This window comes from Momordica charantia (assembly GCF_013281855.1).
Source record: "Momordica charantia cultivar OHB3-1 chromosome 1 unlocalized genomic scaffold, Mcharantia_2.0 BLBB01000001.1, whole genome shotgun sequence".
Taxonomy (NCBI): domain Eukaryota; kingdom Viridiplantae; phylum Streptophyta; class Magnoliopsida; order Cucurbitales; family Cucurbitaceae; genus Momordica; species Momordica charantia.
Genome location: NW_028275157.1, coordinates 11,594,532 through 11,616,808, shown reverse-complemented (window position 1 = coordinate 11,616,808; position 22,277 = coordinate 11,594,532). Strand labels below are relative to the sequence as shown.

Here is a 22,277-nt window from a genome sequence, read left to right as displayed (position 1 = left end):
TACGAAAGACCAAATGTGTTTATAAATTACAAAAATAAATAAATTAGTTTAGGATAAAAATAAAAACTCAATTTTGATAAGATTTATTTCACAATATGGACAAAATAGTTACAAATTTTAAAGTACATGTAATAAGTCGTTACAAACTAAAGTTCATAAATTAAATCGTTAATGAGTGGAGATACAAAAGCGAGAAGTGTTTTTTTAACCTAAACAAAATACAAGAAACAGAAACGTTATCGTAATCGGGCCCTCGAAAAGTTAAAAGAGAGATTCAAAAGCAAAAACAAGAGAGGGGAGAGGGGTGTCATAAAATCGCTTTCATTTAGTTATGAGATGTGAGAGAGGAGAATTGAATTGGCATCATTTAAATACACAACAGATTACCACTGTTGCTGGACAGTGCAACAGTGAAAGAAAATGGCAGAAAATTATAAAACTTTTAAAAAAAATTAAAAAGAAAAGGTTTTTTTCAAGAGACTTTTGAGTTCTGAAGGGCACTGATTCCCACGTGCTAACTGTGCCCATGCACATGACCAATTACACCACAGAGAAAAAATTTAAAAAAAAAAAAAAGAAAAAGAAAAAAAAGATTTCTTTCAATATGGGACTCTTCATTAAAATTACAGATAAGAAAGAAGAAAGGTTTTGAAAGACAATACTCTCACATGTCTTATCTTTCTTTTCTTTTCTTTCTTTTCTTTCTTTCTTTCAAGGTCTCTCTCATTCCTTTTGCCTTTTCTCTCTCTTCTCTCTCTCTCCTCTCTCTCTCTACTGTGTGGAACTGCAGTTGCACACTGACCCATTTTTGTAATTTCCCTCAAAAAAACCCAAATGGGTTTGGGGATGTCTAATATTGTGTGTATAAATGTATGTTTCCATATATATGTGCATGCATTAGTGTGTTTTGGGGGACTCTATTAATCTTGATACGGTATCAGAGTCTAAAAAGTTCGAACGAGCATTCAATTTAAAAATTGGATCCGGTCAAAATCTTAATGAGTTAAAAGAACTACGATTTTGAGGGAACGTATTAAAAATCCCACCGGTTGAAAATAAAAGAAACCTTATAAAGGTTTGTAATAAAAGAAACATCTCATTGTCGATTAATTTTAAGATGAAATCCACGAAGTTGATATATAAATTATGTGTGAATGTATTTGTGAGAGTGGGATGTTAAATTATAAAGGTTTATAAAGGAGGGATAAATTATAAATTTGATCTTTATGATTTAATCGTCATAGTTTCGATTTTGTTTATATAATTTTAAGAGTTTTAATTTAGTTCCTACGATTAAAACTATGTTTCAATCTCATTCGTATGACAATCCTCACAAAGGATGCTTTCGTTAACATATTCACATGTTTCTTTTTTATACAATTGTTTGATATCGTCTTGTAACTGTTAGTCGATTATATTAGGGTTCTGGACAACTGATCAATAAAAATTAAAAAGAAATAAATTGTTTGGCTAAATGGATTAGGTTGACATGTCATGATGGTTGGAAAACTAATATGGATTAAGTCAAACTTTCTTTGAATATTTTGTTAAGTTATTAAAAAATACAAACATTTTTTGTGTTATAAAAAAAATTTAAATATAAGAAACTTTTTAACATTTCTTTTTCTACTCAATTACTTTTGAGAAGTATTTAGTCAAACCCCTTGAATTATAAGGTTGATGTTGAACTGTTTTTTATTTAATTTTAATTGGCAAAAACCCATAAATAGATCCCAAGTACTTTTTCTTTTGGGGCAACTAGAGAAATGACTATATTAAATAGTTTGATTTGAAAAATGGCCAAAATAATCAAATATCACGAAAATGGTTAAAAGGCAGTTAGAGTTAACTACGAGATTTTATGTGGACAAATTTACCCTCCCATCAAAATAGGTAAATTTATCTTGACACTACCCCTATGAAATTGTGACGAAAATACCCATCATCAAAATCTTTAGTACACCTAAATTCTAGGAAACAAGATAGTAAATCAAAATTATACCGTTCAAAAATTTTAAATAATATCTAGATTTAGAAATTTTAAAAAATGTAAGATAAAATCTGTTGAATGCATACTTTGAAATAAAAAAAAAGATTGAATCAAAGTGTAAAATAGACTAAAAAAACGTAAAATCAAATTAGAAAAATGGAAAAATAAAGATTGAAGCTGTAAAGTACTGTTTTTAAAAATATAGATAGAGTAGTTGAAGATTAATATCATGTTAGGATCCATTATGGAAGGGAAGGCAACTCAAATGACTCCTTTCCACTTTTGCCCTTAACTCCTTCTTCTCACACTTGCCTTAACTCTCCCTTCTTAAAAATAAATAAAATTTGATTCAATCAAGTCTCAAGCCCCTCAAGCCTCGGCTCCCTCTTCAGCGTACACAATTTTCGACATCCCTCTTCCCACTCTTGCCAGAACCTAAAGAACCTCATTCGGATAAACTTTCGGTGTCCCTCTTGGGGTACACAATCTCCTAGCTTCGTGATCTCTGATTCCTCTAGTTGAAATCAAAATCTCTTGATTTCAATGGGTGGATAGCTTTAGGCAAAATACCTTGAAATCAAAAATTGAAATTCTAGGTGATTGTGTGATTTTAATTTTGAAACTTTCAATTGAAATCCTGTGTGATTTCAAATTGGGTACAAAGATTCTAGCATTCTTTCGGCAAAATCCTTTGAAGCTTTCGGGTACAAAATCTATTGAAATCAAAAATTGAAATCATCCATTGAAATCCTCCAAACTTCGACGTTCCTCCTTCAAGGGTAGGTAGTCGACTGTTTTTTTCTTTTTTTTTTTGTAATCGACTGTTTTGTAATACTCCAAACCTCATTGTTTTTGTTATCCAACAAGGGTATTCATTGATCGATTTTGAATGTTGTTTAAATAATTGACCGTTTGTTAACAACCTCCGATATTCAAGGGATTTTGTTGGACACAACCTGTTTTTAGGACACCTTGTAGATATGGTCGGTTGGGGAGATTATATTGAAAATATAATTTAGATTAAATAATAAATAATAATAATATTGTTAAAATTAGATTGTAGTTTAGTTTGAAAAAAAATTTAAATAAATTTCCAATCTTAAATCTATCTTAAATTTCAAATTTCAATAAATTTAAACTCAGATCTCAATTATGATGTTTCAATAAATATCATTAGTACCTAGAACTTGTCAATTCTGATGTTTTTTAGCTCAATGTAACCATTTTATTGTTAAACATTTAAAATATATTGTAAAAAAATCAAGAACATCCAATTAGATTCCGGTAGAACTAATTGATACTCATTAGTAATATAATATGTGGTACTAATTGATACTCATTAGGAACTAATTAATTTTAACAATATTAGGAATACGCATTCTTATTTGTTGGTTCTATCGGACGAATTTTTTTTGGGCTTGATTCTTGAATCTTGTGGAGTTTTCTTTTTTCATTAATAATATAATTTTCTAAGAACTGGGTTTGCTGCAATAGGAAGATTCTTTCGAGTAATGTTTCAATAACTCGATGACTAATTCTCATATATCAAGAATTAAAATGCAGCTTTTTAGAATGTAATAATCATGGCATATTAGTCATGAATGTTGATGGACAATGATAACCCATGGCCATCTACTCTATAGAATCCTATATCTACCCCGTTGTATTGACGTCTCTTACTTATTTTGTGAGATAACTTCTAGTAGCCATATATTTACACATTCATCGTATCTCCCCTTAGGTAAATATTAATATATGTTTCCTTGATTGCTAATATGCATTTTTTGTTTTGTTGGTTTTAGTTACCTCTTTGCCATATTTTATGCATTGATCTTTGTTCCGATGCAGTGATAAAGAAAGATTATGCAATGCAAAATATGGCTATTTTCTGCAGATAGTTTTCAATCTATTTTCGGCGTCTGAACTTTCACTACCTCTGTAGATGGTGTTATATACGGGCTTAGTATCTACAACTATGCAGTAGTCGCTGCACCTGACATCCGCCAACAGGGATATGACACACGCCACGTCCTTATCTACTAACAGCCTCATAATTATCGACTTGCCAGAACCATTTCTGAAAAGTGAAAGACAGTGTAATTTTTTTTCCTTCTGGAAAATAAAGATCTCTAGAGATACATTCACAGAGTTGTTGTAGGGTGGAATCGAATGGAATTGAAACGTGCCAGGTAATAAACTCTTGATAATTGTTGTGCTCCTCCCAACTAAAACCGTGGCTAACAATGATCGCATAATGTTCCCGCATTGATTGATTTAATTCTTGAAAAAATGTAAAAATAAAATGGGTGGAGATTAATGATCCATTGTGTAAGAATATTAAAGAAACATGTATTTTGTTTGAATCATATATGTAGATTTGGTGGTTTAAATTTTGTGGAAATATTTTAGGAATTATATAGATTTTGTGGTTTAAATTTTGTGCAAAGATTTTAGGAATTATGTAGATTTTGTAGTTAAGGTGGTTTCAATATTAAGTCTATAATTAGGGACCGATTTAAGGGGATGTGGGAGGCCTAAAACGTGGATGGTAAAATGGAGAAAGATTGCAAGGGCAATCTGGACATGAAATGTGTGGAGGGATAAATAAGGAGTTATATACCTCCCCAAATTTTAGGAAATCAATTTTAGCCATGTCATGCAATTTAGAAAAACTTTGGCCATTTTGCTTAACGATAACCTGTGAGTAGCCATTCCTAAGGATTTCTTTTTCTTTTATTTTCTTTTTAACATTTAAAACCCCAAATCCATTTGTTGAAAAACAAACCATTCATCCACCATTTTAGTGTGATTTTATCTACTTGGGCTTAAGCCCATGTACTTTTATATTTTGTGATTAATACCTATTTGAGTTTATGTCTTCCAAAATACGGGTTCTATTTTCATAAATGTCTAAAGTTTTTCAATTTTACATTTTTAAATTTCGATTCTTTTTTTAATATTAATTTTACCCTTATTTATTGTATTTATATTTATTATAGTTATATATATTTTTTTAATTTAAAAGATTTAAATCCTTAAATTGTAATCATATTCCTTTAATTATTGTGGGCCCATACAAATTTACAACACTAATCCCTTAATTCACCCCTTCAAAAATATTTATTCCCATAATTTACCAATATTATTAATTACAAAAATATCTCAATTCGTCTCTCTCCTTGTGTAATTTCCCACTAGTTGTCAGAAGCCACTGCTGTTTGGACGGATTCGATTCAACAACTACTTAAACATTATAAAATATATCCGACTAAACTTTTTGAGTTACAAAATATATCTAGATATAATCTAAATCCTATATAAACTCGGATATCTTACAATTATCTTCAAATTACTTACAACTATCTCATTTAGTTAATACTCTAATTCAAACTAGTTAATACTTACAACTAAATGATTTTAACCAGTGGAATCAAACTCACTATAAGATATATCCCCGTATATACAATAGTTCACACCTAAATATTGCACCATAGAAATCATAACAGTACGAAAACAACCATTGAAGATATATGGGTATGAAAGGGGTTTCGAAGAGGTTTAATAGTAGTAAAAAAAAACTAGAATTTTCAACATTGTTCAAATCTGAAATCGAAAACTAGGAGGATATAATGGAATGTAAAATATACCGATTTTTATATGGTGAGACAAAACAAACCTTCCGGTCGGTGACTAGACAATGGTCAGGATAAAAACGAGAACGAAGGAGAAGCTGGACGGACTACTCCGGCGATTGAGAAGAACGGAGACGGAGACCGGAGACGAAGGAATGCAGACGGCGGCCGGAGACAAAGTAGCAGATGGAAACAAAACGACAGAAGAAGAATAATAGTTGACGAACTGCTCCGACGATGAAGAAGAACGAAGACGACGGTCGGAGAAGAAGGAACGTAGATAGCAGCCGGAGACGAAGAAACGGACGAAAACAGAATGATAGAGAAAGAAGAAAAGTCAGAGGAATGAGGTTTTCGAATTTTTTGAATAATGGGAGATTTTGGGGATTTGGTATTTTTTTACTTTGGAAAGTATAATTAGGCAAAATTTAAGGGATTTAAATTGTAACCTAACCAATTTTTCATTTTAAAAATTAATTAATATTGAGGGGTAGATAAAAAAGATATACTATTAATTTTGGTGTTGGGTAACATCTTAAATAGGATTGTTTCATGACAAAAGTGTAAATTTTATATATTCAATTTTTCATCTAATTATAGTCTCTAAATAACTTATCAATGTACCAATCCCTATATATTTTCTACTCTTTATTCACGATGTTCCTCGTGATCAACAAAAGATATCGAACCTTTCCAATCGAAATCTACATGAGCATAACACAAATAGTTGATTGATACGATTCAAGAAATGATTTTATATATGATGTTGAATCTAGCATTTAATTTTAGATATTATTTTGATTTAGATGTTTTATTTCTATTATGACTAGGAATCATTCAATTTATAAATAGGATGATATGTTTTGTATCAGATTAAGACATTGAAATCAATATGAAACCTTATTTTGTAATTCTCCCTATCTTCTCTCATCCATAAAGGCCTCGTAAATTTAGCATTGAGTCAGAGGCTCGAACTTTCCGCCCTTATAGTTTAGTTTTTCTTTTCTTTTCTTTTCTTTTTTATCGAAGCTTCTCTCGTGTTATTTACTAATAGAACTCTATACCATAGTCTCAACTACTTATTTGTTTATCTAAGCATTTCATTCAAATCACTAAATGTAAACCCGAACACTAATATCACTTGTTTAGACAACAAATCCGACTACTCATCTTCATATATGTATATAATATTTCCTGTTTAGGCCTATACTCACATCGTTTGATTTTGAATAATCCTACTGGAAATGTCTCGTACTAATATAGACGTTGTCTTTATTTATAAAAACTCACGATCTTCCCTCCTTTAAATCGAATGAAAAATCTTTAGAAAGGGAGAAAATTCAAAGAGACAGCAAAAGCAAGCTACAGAGAAAGAAACATTGTGCTAGATTTGGAACTGTGACTGTAGACATTTTTGCCATTGTGTGCAAACATGTACCATTCAAGATCAAATTTTTATTGAAACTTTCAACCTTTTTCCAACTTCAGAAAGTGAAAATCTTTGAAGATTAAACTAAAGAACAAAAACCATACACTATATGTAATATATTGCTGTTCATATTCCATCAGTTACAGTAGCTGATCTTCTTACAAATGTATGAGCCAATGGCTTTTTTTCTTTACACTGGAAAAGCGAGAGACTTTTTATTCCTTTTTTCGAGTTCAACAATTTTGCGGAAGGAATTTGAATCTTTGTCTAGGAAATAACAAGTATCTTATCTATTGAGCTATTATATATTCGGATCGGTAGCTAGTTCAATTTTGACTTCAATGTTTTTGGAAGTTTCAATTTTACCCTCAACATTTGAATTTTCCCTAATTATAATGAATTTTTTATCACATTAACAATCCAAATTTTTTAGATATTAGGTAACTGTCTCATGAGATTAGTCGAAATGTGCGTAAGCTAACCCAAACACTCATATATATATATACTCAAACACTCGTGCATATCAAAAAATTAGGAAAAAAGAAAAATTAAGTTACATTATTATTCTTTAGTTTCTAGGGAACTCTTATTTCTCAAGTTTTCTTCGACTTATTTGATTGTGACCGCATATAATATCAACGCAAGAGAAGAAAAACTAAGAGAAAATAAAAATTAAGAGTCATGACCCATTTGATAACTTTATTTTATTTATTTTTAACTAACCATTATGTTCGAGGTACTATCAATTTAAAAAGAATTAGTAAATTTAACTTAATTAGTATTCAAATTTTAAAAACTAAAAATAAAATGTGATCAAAATCAAACTTTTAACTAAGTGATTTCATTATCCAAATGATTAGAATCTCAAATTGTGATTAGAGAAACAATTTATTTATAATTTTAGATGACCACAAACGAAACCCCTTGGAAGTAGAAGGAAAAAGAAAAACTTTTGTTACTATATATATTTTTTAAAAGAAAAATTTTCCGGTCAAACTGTGCCTAGTCATTGAAAAATTGTCATGGGTGACTCATTGGTCCAAAGGGACTACCAGCTATTTTAAGAAGTTGGAGTCCAAAACACAAAACAAAACAAAAAGGATAATTATAGAACTAGTTTTTTTTTTATTTGTTGAAATTGGTAAGTTTTTTAAAATTATTTAATAATCACTTTCGTGCATTAATCAATCTTAATTTTCGTAGAACTAGTTTTTTTTAATTTATATTTTTTCAAAATTATTTAATAGTCACTTACCTGTATTAATGAATATTAATTTTGTACCAATCTTAATTTTCATCAAATTAGAGAGTTTTTCAAGTTTTTTAAGTTATGTTTTGGTAAAATTAGTGTGTGAATTTGAATAGAGAGTAAAAATTTAATGATTCAATTTCATAATATAAAAAATTTATACAACTTACTAAAGGTAAAAGTTAATACTCCATTCCTTCCCACGCCTTAAACGTTGATGTCGATGGAAATGTCATGGAAATATCGATAAAATGTTGATGTCAATGGATATTTCTGTAAAAGTTATAGAAATTAAAAAATCGTAAAAATATTTAAATTAACAAATAAACATTTTTCATATTTTTAAATAAGTTAATATTAGTGACATTTTGTTGATATTTTTTTATATTTTATCAATTTTTTGTACTACGATAGAAAGGTCGATTTACTCCTCGTATCAATGTCGAATCCATGAAAATATAGACATATCGATGGAAATGTCAAGCCATCGAACTCTAAACCCTAATAAAAATAAACCATGCTTCACACATAACTGAATTCAAACAATAAAAATAGAAATAGAAATAAATTTTTTCCTCAATTTATTCTTTTTAATTTTTGTAATTTATATATTTATTGAGTGGGAGGGGACAAGCGTGGGGCTGTGTTGTCAAATCAGTGTACTGACTGTCCTCTCTTTGACTCTGTCCCTCTCTCTCTCTCTTTTTCACTTTTTTTTTTTTTTTTTTTTTTAACAACTCCCATTATTCTCATCCTTTTACTTACCCTTCATTTTTGTGGATTTTTTTTTCACTTTTATAATTATCTCTCTTTTTTTCTTGTTTTATTAGATAGAAGGATTCGAACCTCTAAGCAGCGGGACCAAAATCCATTGTCTTTGAACGATCTCTAACCTCTTTATGTTTTACCACTTTTGTTAGAGGAAGAAGAAATCACAAAATCTTATAATCTCTATCGTTGGCCGATGACCTTTGAGCAGCAATAGAGAAGTTTCCGCCATAGGCAAAGGCTTGGCAAATGAATAACAAGCCTTTCATTTTCTACTTACAGAGAACTCATGTGCTTGAGAGTCCATGATGAGTTAAAAAGATGAACTTTAAGTTTTTTTTATACTTTTAATTATTTCCTCCTTTTTCTTTTATCTTATTTGTATTCAATATTGTTACAAACGATCAATATGTTTGCAATGATGTAAAAAATTTAACAAAGTATAAAAATGTTGAAAAAATAATGTTACGCATCCAAATGTAAAATCTCTATTGTTATAAGAAAAATGTAAAATCTCTCGAGGAATTTTATTCACTAATTCAAATAATTTCTATTGAATTTCTTAAATATATCCATCAAATTTAAGTTTCAAAATTTTTCATTAACATCAACATTTATTTTATTGAATAAAGAAATAGATTCATTTTCCAAAAAAAAAATTATGATAAGTTTATATGGAGCCACTTTTGGAATTGTGGGAAAAGATGGGCCATTGAATGGCCCAACTATCATTGAACCAGCCCATTAGTGAATTTTTTATTCACTTTTTTTTAGTACATCATTTGGGTTAGGCTCGATACATGTCAATTACGCTTTGGTAATATTCACTAATTCAAATAATTTCTATTGGTAATATACATTTTAGAGAGGACAATATGGCCGTCTTGCTTGATCTCATCATACAAAAATGTCACTTTCTTTCTACTTATGGATGGACTTTCAATTGAATATTCATAAAAAATAAGTGAATTTTAATACATTCAATGAATTACAAGATAGAGAACTAATACAAATGCATGAAACTTCATTGAAATATTACATTAAAGTTTGATTTTAGTTGAAATTTACAGCAGATGAATAGATAAGGATGCACCGATAGGATAAGACCCTGCACGATATCCATCCAAAAGAATCTGCTTTTGAAATGAGAACTAAACTATTACAAAAATGCATAATAAAGAACAATAATTAAATATGAGATAAGATATGTCTGCACGATATCTTCACCTTTATCATAAGTTACTCTAATAAAGATATTTTGATAAAAATTTCTTTGCCTCTTTTACGTTGCCTTTTCGACTGGCAAGGTGAGGAAAAATGTGGATTTACAACCATTTCTAAGCAACACTTCTCATATTTTGCGATCCAATCTATGCAAGTTGCCAATTATTTTGAATATTGTACCCTTCTTTTGATACCTTCAAACCCAGTTTGAATTGTAATCAACAATAACAAGATGTGAACAAACTCTTTCCTCAACTACATTTCTTATGGCCAAAACAAATGATAAATACAGCATTCTTGTGAATAAATGTACATTTCAGCCATCAAAACAACAAAATATAGAGTTTTTCAATTCTATACTACAAACTAAGAGATCCTTTTTTCGCTCCACCCTTTACAGCTACCTAACTGATGACACAACTTCTAATTACAAAGAACATTATTTGCAACTCAAACCGTTTCTCGAGTTTTGCTTGAACGGCTGCAAGCTTTTCCTTGTCCTTCAGAACCTGAAATTACATCCGTAATCACAAAAACATCAAATTTTTGCAACATTTCACACGGCATAATCAGCATGATCATGTCACTTGAAAAATAAGATTTAGAAAGTGGGTACCTCATTCTCAGCCCAATGTTCAAAGGCAGCATATTGATGATCCCAGGGCAGTGTTAGGCAGAGATGCATGTGATGAAAGAACTCCTGTTATTTCATCTCTGTGGTGAAGGCAGGTACGTTTGTTAATTATTCCAACGTGATGGCATGAAAAAGACCAAGCAACAGTTGACCGAGTTTTAGTTCGAGAGACGACTTCGAGTAAAGATTTCTAAGATGGCCAAGGCCTGAGGCTTAAACTTTGATAGGCCCTAGGGGCTTGAAGGGTAACTCTAAACATCCCAAGTTGTGGGTAAGTTGCACAAGTGTAGATCTAAAACGTGAAAGAGAGGAAATACAGAAGATTGAGATGTGTAGAAATTACCCAAGAGAACATATCATCATCTGCTAAGCTTGAAGCTGGACCCAATATGGGCCACCACAATCAAATTAAAAATCAAATGTGGCATGGAACCCGACTTTCTGAGGTCTGCTTCTGGAGCTGAGAAGGAGATGACACAATAATGGAGGTTGATTTGTTATTTTAAATCGACCTATATAAGGGATCCATGGTCTGCTAAACCTGAAGTTGAACAAATTATTTGTAATTTAGATCGAGGCCACAACAATCAACATGTTTGATTAAGATTTAACTGAAACATTTTTGTAGCAGAAACAAATAGCAATGGTTGGTTCCATTTGGTTGAACAACTCTCAACTGTTCATGAATAAGAACTTGAAACAGAACAAGACCGCTGTCTCCTAAAAGTGGTCAAAGAGTGAATTTGCCACTGTTCATGAAATGCATCATGCAAATATCACCTTCCAAACCTAATAATCTATATTTCAGACTTTCCTAGTAATGACAAACAATGATCTACAAGCGCAAGAACAGGGAATAGAGCTATAATGAGATATAAGCATAGGAAAAACAGTGGAAACTTTTTAAAGTGGGGTAGTGATTAAAGAATGAATTTAAAGAGCAAACTCTTTCTATGTTGTATATTAGTTCACGGAAGTTGAACATTCATGTGAATTGGGATTTTATAGCCTAACTGAGAAGCATAATTTTATATTCTAACAATCTGGGGAAACTTTAAATCCTTCCCCACTCAATAAAATTTTGGGGCAAACCAGTGAGATAGATACCAAATTCTTTTCAGACTTGTACAGCTCACATGTTCTACTATCAGATCATCAAGATCTTCAACTTAAGGAAGTCCAATGGATAGTTCCCCCCTCCCCCAAGTAAATATAGGAATACCTCAGCTCTGCCTAACCCAGTTTTTTTCCAAGCTATGCCTCAGGCCAAGAACCTCACACTAAGGCCTGAGCACCATCACCTGTAGAAACAAAATCACCCATCAATGACACAGTAACAATAAGGATTTTTTCATTATTTTGGTTACTTGTCTTTCGTTTGGGTCAACTTATACCTATCCCGACTAATCTCTCAGGAGTCAAGACAATTAGATGACCTTCTAGTATTTGCTTGTCTAGAGACGTGTAGCATATTAATATCATAGGTATAATAGGTAGGTGGTTATAATGGAATTTGTACTCATTCTTTCAACGTTATTTTTTGCTCTTTTACATGTACAGCTCATGCAGAAAGGAAATTTAGCTGCCAAAGCATGGATGTGAAACCATAATCAGGTTGATTGTTCTTTAAATAAACCTACATTATGATTTAAAGGGATTCTTTGTCTGCTAAACATGGTTTGCAGTTCCAAATTCAAATTTTAACACATTTCTCTGAACATTTTCATTTTTTTTTTATACGAAACCATACTTTCATTGAGAAAAATGAAAAGGATACAAAATATACACCAAAAAGCTTAAAAAGGGCATACAAAAAACAGCCCAGCAAGAGGAAGCCCCCTAAAGAAAAGGGCTCCAATCCAAAAGAATAAGGCCAAGTGAATAATTACAAAAGAGATGGGCCAAGTGAATAATTACAAAAGAGATGAGAAACCGAGCCCCATAACGAAGTGTTAAATCTAACAATGTCCAAACATAATCCACAAATTTTTCCACCCCTTAAACACTCTATGATTCCTCTCGAGCCAAATACCCCATAACATAGCTAGAAAGCAAGTCTGCCACAAAAAACGACCCTTATCCTGAAAAGGGGGGAATAAAAGCACCTCCTCCATCATAGCCCTACAATTCCTGGCACGGACCCAAGAAATACCAAAGCACAAAAAGAAACAATGCCAAAGATCCTGAACAAACTGACAAGTCCACAGTAAATGATCAAGGTTCTCCGAGGCACTCTTACAGAGAACACACCACTGCGGACCCATGCAAAAACTCCACATCCTTTGAATACGATCCAAGGTATTAACTTTCCCAAGAAAGACCTACCGCCCGAAAAACTTGATCTTCTTCGAAACATTTTCATATTATAGATACAGCCACGAAATAAGGAACCTGTCAGATCAGTTGCAGGGGGCGATTTGAGGGAACAGTATACATGATTTTTGCATGAAAAACTAGTATGATGCATTTGCAAGTTAATAGATGATTCACATTACTGGAGAATACATGAAACACAATGACCGTAAACCACAATTTAGAGAGAATGAAAAGCATTACCTGACCATCAAAACTAATTAGGTTTCTCCCTTCAATCTGTTCATGCTTCAAACTTCAAAGAATATTTATTCTTCTGATTTCTTTCATAGTCCAAATGCTCGCTCCCAACTGGTCTTTCAATCATTTCAAATGATTTCATGACATGCTATTGTCGCATGGCAGGTTAACCAATATGCTCGTGTTTCATCTGGGGAGCATAAAGATGCCAAAAGAATTCCAAGTTTCATAGAACGCCTCCTTGACCGATTATTGTTACTCAGATAAACAGATATCCTATGCTATTTTATCCTATTAAGATATACCAATAAATCATAAATCTCCTTGGTCTTATCGTGTGATCTATCTCCTGAAACAAATCCATGAATTATTCCTTTTAACCCAATGAAGCTCCAACCCGGTTTCTTGGCAAGATCTTTCTCATTCACAACACTTCGTAATTTTTCAACTTCATGCCACTGCCCAACAATAGCCTGTGCATTGCTCAACAAAGTATAATAGCCTACATTATCAGGTTCTAATTCAAGAAGCCTGTGTGCAGCATAGTTAGCGATTTTATTGTCTCCATACACTCAGGACGCCCCCATAAGAGCACCCCATATCCTGCCATCATGAAAATTTGTCATTCTCAATATAATTGAAAAGGCCTCCCTTACTCTTGTTGATCTACTCAAAAGATCAATAAGACAAGTATAGTGTTCTAATTCGGGCTTGATGTTGAATCTTGACCTCATTGAATAAAAGATTTGACAGCCCTCGCTTACAAGGCCAGAGTGGCTGCAAGCAGATAACAGACTTAAGAAAGTGACATTATTTGGGGTCACTTCTTCTCTCATCATTTGAAGGAACAGATTGAGGGCGTCGAAACCTAGTCCATGAGCACCATATCCTTCAATTGGAAATCCATGCCACAACATCTTTGATTAAGATTAAATCAAAACATTTTATAGCAGAAACCATGCTTCCACATCTTACATACATGTTAAGGATAGATGTTCCTAACTGCGTATTATAGATCTCCAATCCGTTGAGTTGGATAAGGTAACAATGTATTGCTTTCCCTAATTGCAGAGCACCCAAATGGGTGTATGCATCAATTAAGTGTTTTAAAATTCCAACACTGGGTTTCAAGCCAGCAGCTTGCATTTGGTTGAAGATCTCGACCGCCCCATCAAAATGTCCATTCTGAATAACTAGACATCATAGCTCCCCAGGTGATGATGCTTTTACGAGGGATTTCTTTAAACAACCTAGTTGAATTTTCCAACTCCCCAAACTTGGCGTACATATCCAAAAAGGAAGTCTGAAGAATACCATCATAAAGGCCACTTTTAATTGCTAGAGAATGTAGATTAGGATCAGATGCTCGGAATCAGGTGTAGCGGTTGCTGATACAAGTATGGTTAGTGTCTCAACGCTGAGTAGAACTTCACCCATGATTTTGTTGAAGATATCCACAACTTTCACAAAATCCCCTCGAGAGGAATAAAAGGATATAAAAACATTCCAAGAAACAACATTCTTGCGGTCAACTTCAGAGAACAAAAAACTCCAACTTCATCTTCCCTGCCTAGACAAGTATACATTCGCAACAATGAATTCTGCAGACCTATATCAAACAACAAACCATTCTTAAACACGACTCTGAAGCTACCTTCCCAGACTCAAATTTCCAGTCGCACAGCACGCTTGCACCATCACCATTATCGTCACCGAATTCGGCTCCAACTCCCTCCTCATTCCCTCAAAAAGATCCAGACCACAAACAACATCACCCCTACAAACATACACCGAAATCATCGACATCCAAGAAACCAAGTCTCTGTGAGGCATTTCATCGAACACATTACGAGCAGAAACCAAACACCCACATTTCCCATAAACTTCTATCATTGTATTACAGAAATATAAATCCGCACCAAACCCCATCCGAATTCCAACACAGTGAACCATTCCCGCATAGACCACATCAAGCTGAATCGACATAATAATTCGGTTCACCATCGGAAACGTAAAGCCATCGTGCTCAACTCCCAATTCCCTCATCTTTTCATATAACAAAAGGGCAGAAACAAACAAACCCGATTCAACGTGAGACTTGATGATCGAGTTCCACAACACGGGTTCAGGTGCAGGGAAGGCATTGAGAACAGAGACGGCACTGGGAAGATCGTCAAAGTGGGCATAGAGGCGTACGAGCTTGGAGGCGGTGGAGACAGTGTCGAACCCAGATGAGAGAATGATAGAAGCATGGATTTGCTTCAGCCTATGAAGGTCTCGGGATGCGTGGAGAAGAAGAAGAGAAGGCGTCGGTGGTTGTGAGAAGTGAATGGTTGTTGTCAAGTAATGGGAAGAGAGTAAAAAAGAGGGCTTAAAAGGGATGGAGAAGAACAGAAAAGGTCGCCGGAGGACATGGGAATGGAAGGGAATGGTGTCTGTACTGAAAATTACGAAAACGAAGCAAATCAAATTCAAAAAACGAACGCCTCTATCTTCTTCGATTCGTTTAAACACAAGCAAAAAGAAAGAAAACCCAGAAGGGAAAAAAAGTTGTAGGAGTCTGTCAGACCGCCCTGCGACCATCCCGGCAGGACCGAGGCCATGCCGCGAACGATCCTCTACAGCCGCCGGACCAAGATCCGGTAGAGCCATCAATCACACTCTAGCCGCAGGGCAGTGGTTCATCAACCAGACGTTAGTTCTTGCCTCCTTAGAACTCAAGGAAACAGTTGTACAACCTATAGAACAGATCCTGTTCAAGTAAGGTCGTGCCCACTTGACAACGCTCTTCCATTTAAGTATTGCCCTTGTTGTTTGAAAGCCTTCGATGTGGGATAAGTTCATAATTTGGTAATCTAATTTTGATTTTTTTTTTCTCTGAAAATATCTAATTTCCACTTTTGATCTCAGAAGAAGGAAGTTGGGAACAGAGATGTCTCCTAGAAACTTTCATTCAAACGAAATATGGGGAAGAAGAGCTTTTGATATGGCAAAAATGAAAATAGTTAAATAACAAAATTTAGTAAAGTGTGATTTTATTACAAATTTTTTTTTTGTATGGAATTAAATTTTGATGTGACTATGTCTCAAAAAATATGTTGATGGGACAAAGGCATAGCCAACTAATTTTACAGGGAAGGGGAAAATAACTTTTAATTTTGAAACAATAGAGAATTATCTTAGAGAATTTATTTGTATTTTTTTAACAACATGGAACTTTTTCGTGGATTCCACCGTTAAAAAAAATTGTAAAAATAAAATTCCAAAAATTTTCTATGGACATCTAATTTTATTAATTCGATTTCAACCTTATAACTTAGGTTAGAGATGAATTATCTTAAGATCGAAACTCTTGTGACGAAGAACAATTCCCTAATTGAATGTTGGTCCATCCGATTTTAAACTTAAAGACTTGGGTTAGAGACAGATTACCTTGAAATCAAGATATTAATTACAAAAGTCTCAAGAAACTTCTAACTAATTAAAGGCTAAAATTCATTTAAAAACTGATATAATCTAAAATAACTTGATGACAAAAACCATCGAGTGAAATGACTAAGATACTCCTACTTAATATGCTCCCAAGTGATAAAATCTAGAAAGCAATAAAATTACATTAAAATTATTAAATAAATATGGATCATAATTTGAAATCCTTGCAAGTTTCCTAAATAGTTTTATTTTTCAATATAAAAAAATAAAGTTTCATGAATTTAATTAAATATTACAAATAAAATATCTAATTAAAATGAGTATATAATAAAATTTTATATTTATGTTTTTATGTATTAAATAGATACTCATTAATGAAATTATCTCTTCATCCATGTATATATAGTATATATAAAAGCTACTATTAGGAAAAATAAAATTTTAGGTCAATTTTTTGCCCTATTTTATAACTCTTTTTAACAAAAATTTGGTGGCAATTTTGTCTTTTACTTAAATTAGTGAATTAAATATACATAATTTATCATTTACTAATTTTATTTAATAATTAGTCATGAGCCAAGTCCAAACCTATACATCGGACGCCTTAGTCATCAGTCGAGTCGATCAACACATACTTTTGCAGGTATAGAATTCCAACACGCCAAATTTCTTGAACCGTTGGAGAGTTATTGGAGGGTTGTTGAAAGTTCCACCTATAAATAGAGTTTTCCCGCCTTAATTTCAGGTACTCAAAACAATATTATCTCTCGAGTATAGATCGACCAACTACTGAGTTGAACGTTGAAGTAAGACTCGTTCATAAAAGTTAGCTCGCCCATTGCCGACCTTCACGGACTTGATCAAATTCTTTATCAAACACCCTTTAAGTTATATTAATTTAATCCGTTTAAAGTTGAAGAATCTAATTTTTACTAAATTTGTAATTTAAATTATATTTTATATTTATACGGATAGCACTTTATTAACATTCATTTTTATATTTTCAATATATTTTTCAAAAAATAAATATATTATTCTTTCTTAATATTATCGCTGAATTTATAGGAGTTGGGTGGTCTTTGGTTGATCTCGTAATTAAAAAATTAGTCTTTTACTCCGGTTATACTTTCACTTCAAAGATCGTTAAAAAAAAAAAAGAAAAAAGTTCACTCATTGAATAACTAATAAAATAGAAATCTAATACAAAATGATGAAACTTCAACGAAAGACTATACTAGAACTAGATTTCTACTAAAATTTACATGGGATGAATAGATAAGGATGAACCGATATGATAAGATCCTGCATGTATCTATTCTAAGGAATCTGTTTTTGAAAAAGAAACTAAATTATTACAAAAATAAAAAACAATGAACAATAATTAAAAATAAGATAAGATATGTTGCCACAACATCTCCGACTTTATCACAAGGTACTTCAATAAATATGCTTTAATAAAGTTTCTTCGTCTCTTTTGCATTTTCGTTATCTGCAACTTAAACTTTTGGTAAGACAAAGGTGGCAAGGAAGCAAGAAGGCAAGGAGAGGGAAAACGCCTACTTACACACACAAATTTTTTCTTAGCAATACTTCTCATCTTTTGCTTAAATTTTTCAAAGATTGCTGAATCATAGTCTTGTAAGTTCAAACAACATTATATTGAACTCAAACCATTTCCTGAGTCTTGCTTGAACGGCTGCAAGCTCTTCCTTGTCCTTCAGAACCCAAAATTACAACCATAAATCACGAAAACGTCAAATTTTTGCAGTATTTCACACGGCCTAATCAGTATGATCTTAACAAAGCCACTTGAAAAATAAGATTTAGAAAGTGGGTACCTCATTCTTAGCCCAGTGTTCAAAGGCAGCGTATTGATGATCCTAGAGCAGTGTTTGGCAGAGATACCTGTGATGAAAGAACTCCTCTGTCATTTCATTTCTCTGTAGTGAAGACAGCAGGTACGTATGATGATTATTCCAACCTGATGGCATAAAAAAGACCATTAATTAAGTGTACGAAATGAACAAGCGAGAGTTGACCGAGAGAGACGACTCGAATATAAAACCTTTTGACAATTGAGCAAAGATTTCTAAGATGGCCAAGGCCTTTGATAGGCCTAGGGGCTTGAAGGGCAACTATAAACATCCCAAGTTGTGGGTAAGTTGCACAAGTGTAGATCAAAAACGTGAAAGACAGGAAATACAGAAGATTGAGATGTTTAGAAATTACCACGGAGAAGATATCATCATCTTCTAAACTTGAAGCTGGACCCGTTGTTGGCCACCACAATCAAATAAAAAATCAAATTTGGCATGGAACCTGACTTTCTGAAGTCTGCTTCTGAAGCTGAGAAGGAGACGACGCCATAATGGAGGTTGATTTGTTCTTTTAAATCAACTTATATAAGGGATCCATGGTCTGCTAAACCTGAAGTTGAACACATTATTTGTAACTTAGATTGAGGCCACAACAATCAACATGTTTGTTTAAGATTTAACTGAAACATTTTTGTAGCAGAAGCAAATATCAATGGTTGGTTCCATTTGGTTGAACAACTCTCAACTGCCTTATCAAAATGTCCATTCTGACTAAAACAAGACTCCCATTGCTTCTCTAAGTGATGAAGCTTTATAGTTTATACTGTTTGTCCATTGTGAATAAATTCAGTAAAGGGGCAGTATTAAATGGCAAAGAATGGTAGATTTTGAACAATCAACTAACACATTGGCCACCCCAAATGTTGCATTTGTTCAGCCTATGAATTTTGGTGAACACAAGACACCCAATAACCCATCCTCTTCTCTTTCACCCCTTCCTTCATTTTAGCATAGAAAGACAAGATGGCAAAATAAATTCCAACAACAAAAAAACAGTTGTTGACTAATTCCCACAAAAAGAAACCGATCCGACTTCATTCTCCCATGAAACATATGCAGGAATTGGGTTGAAGTTTAACTGAAAACCTAAACTCCAATCCAACTCCCTCTGCGGCATTTCACCAAACACTTGAGGAGCATAAACAGAATATCCATATTTCTCATAACCCACTATCATCCCTATCGCAGAGTCACATCATAACTACACATATAATTCAACAATGAAACTGGCCGCAAGAAAGCTGAGAATAGAAACAGTACAGAAAGGAAATGGTAAAAGGATTTTACGTGTCTATATAACTTCCAAAGTAATGATACTTATAAAGTGAAGTACAGTTTAATATTGATGACACTGTCAACCATATCCATTATCTCCATCCCCTTCCCCTTCAGCTTCACCTACATTTCCCATACAAGAGAAAAGATATGAAGATAATCCAAGCACCAAAATTCTTGCATCCAACTTATCATAAAGAAAACTCAAACTTTATATTAGATTACCCATTTCGGTTTACACCTCTCTCTGAGGCATTTCGCCAAACACTTTATGAGTGTAAACTGAACATCCACATTTCCCATAACCATCCTTCGTCGTTCTCACAAAAATACACGCACCCATTCTACAAAATAGAGAGCTATGTCAACCTGAAGCCAGCAAGAACAGAAACAAAAAAAAAAAAAAAAAAAAAACAACATAGCAGAAGAAGTCAAAAATCCAAAAATTGTAGTAGTCTGTCAGACCGCCCCGCGACCATCCCAGCAGGACGAGCCATGCCGAGAACGATCCTCTACAGCCGCCGGACCAAGATCCGATGAGCCATTAATCACGCTCTAGCCGCAGGGCAGTGGTTCATCCACCAGACTATGATTCTTGCCTCCTTAGAACTCAAGGAAACAGTTGTACAACCTATAGAACAGATCCTGTTCAAGTAAGGTCGTGCCCAATCCCCTTCGCACTTCCGTTTAAGTATTGCACTTGTTGTTTGAATGTCTTCGATGTGGGACAAGTTCCTACTTCGGTAATCTAATTTTGATATTTTTTCCTCTGAAAATATCTAATTTCCATTTTTGATCTCAGAAGAAGCAAGTTGGGAACAGAGATGTCTCCTATAAACTTTCATTCAAACGAAAGATGGGGAAGAAGACCTTTTGATATAGCAAAAATGAAAATAGTTAAATAACAAATTTAGTAAAGTCTGATTTTATTACTTTTTTTTGGTAGGAATTAAATGTTGATGTGACCAAAGGCATAGCCAAAAAATTTTATACGGAACGGGGAAATTTTTACTTATATAATCTTTCAAATTTGTAAAATTTTTGTGGTGTAAATTTAAAAGAAATATATTTTTAAATGTTTTTCTTTTATATATATATAATATAACTTTATTAGCCTCATCCAAACTACGCACAATTTTCCATCTACTGCTAAATGTAACAAGTTATTCAATATCTACTTAAATGTAATATCTTATTCAATAAATAGTTAAACGTGACATGTTATTCAATAAATAGTCATTCGTCACAGTAATGAGTGACTTTGCGGGAGCATGTCGGGTTTGGATGTCTGATATTGTATCCGATCGGTGGGAGCATGTCGGGTTCTTGCTATTCTTGTTGGATCTACTCTTGCTAGTCATGCTGAGTTTATATCTCTACTCACAATAGTTTAGTTAAGTGAAGCTTGTCGCTCTAAGAGTGAACGAGTGTCTGGAATCGATTGAGTAGTCGATCATTTGCTCTTCTGCTCAAACCGCTAAGCTTTCCTCCATTTATAGTCCTTCATGTAGTAATGTCATTTCATGACCACAACAAATATTTCAATAGATATTTTTTAATTCAAAAAAGAAAAAAACAAGAAAATATAGAATAAGTTATAAAACTCTATATTTATTTAACAAATATATCTTTAATCTGCTTAGTGGCAAGTGCATGTGCCAACCCCTACATTGTTCGCGTGCATTTCATATTTTTTCCGAAGGAAAAAATTTTCATCAATTTTATTTTTAAAAAAATGAAAAAAAAAAAACTAAGAGATATTGCAAATTTTCTATTTTAGATAAGTTTGTGGACCTTTATAGTCTAATACTTTTTTTATATAAATTTTATATGGATATTCTTTTTTTTCCATCATCATTCTCCATATTCAATAGTTCTTATTTTTTATAAATTTTACTTTCTAATTCTCACAAGAAATCGAAAATTTGGAGATTGATTGACTAAGTACATTTCTATTACCTTTACATCTTATATACTATGAATTTTGTAACTAACATGTTTCTTTTATTTTTTTGAAACATTCTCATAATTGTATAGAAATTTCGGAATTCATCTTTCTTCCCAACGAACCCATTTTTCTTTTAATTTGGAAGACGGGCATTACGTTCGAAAGACATGATTTTCAGTATGTCTCCAGATAGGGCCCCCACTAGTCCGGCTAGCTAGTGATCGGTTCTTTCGGCAACCAAAATAAGTTTCTTCTTTCTTGTTCCA

At 32.9% G+C, this 22,277-nt stretch overlaps 1 long non-coding RNA gene, 2 other non-coding genes and 1 pseudogene across 8 annotated transcripts; all 4 read right to left on the bottom strand.

The window, feature by feature from the left end:
* Nucleotides 1-10,527: 10,527 nt before the first annotated feature.
* Nucleotides 10,528-16,421, bottom strand: LOC111021309 (putative pentatricopeptide repeat-containing protein At3g01580; annotated as a pseudogene). The gene is made up of 3 exons (XR_015791658.1): nucleotides 13,483-16,421; nucleotides 10,909-11,467; nucleotides 10,528-10,801 (listed from the first exon to the last, which is right to left on the bottom strand). The product of XR_015791658.1 is annotated as a putative pentatricopeptide repeat-containing protein At3g01580 (transcript).
* On the bottom strand, nucleotides 16,037-16,249 carry LOC148213272 (small nucleolar RNA U3). Its single transcript, XR_015793134.1, has one exon. It is a non-coding gene; the product is annotated as a small nucleolar RNA U3 (small nucleolar RNA).
* Nucleotides 16,422-18,203: 1,782 nt separating the features above from the next.
* On the bottom strand, nucleotides 18,204-20,946 carry LOC111021290 (uncharacterized). Of its 5 annotated transcripts, XR_015792384.1 has the most exons (6): nucleotides 20,529-20,946; nucleotides 20,289-20,407; nucleotides 20,076-20,186; nucleotides 19,141-19,338; nucleotides 18,750-18,892; nucleotides 18,204-18,626 (listed from the first exon to the last, which is right to left on the bottom strand). It is a non-coding gene; the product is annotated as an uncharacterized LOC111021290 (long non-coding RNA). The 5 variants fall into 5 exon arrangements; XR_002602810.2 differs by having other exon boundaries at nucleotides 20,289-20,946; XR_002602811.2 differs by having other exon boundaries at nucleotides 20,122-20,186; nucleotides 20,289-20,946.
* Nucleotides 20,517-20,726, bottom strand: LOC148213271 (small nucleolar RNA U3). The gene has a single exon (XR_015793130.1). It is a non-coding gene; the product is annotated as a small nucleolar RNA U3 (small nucleolar RNA).
* Nucleotides 20,947-22,277: the final 1,331 nt, after the last annotated feature.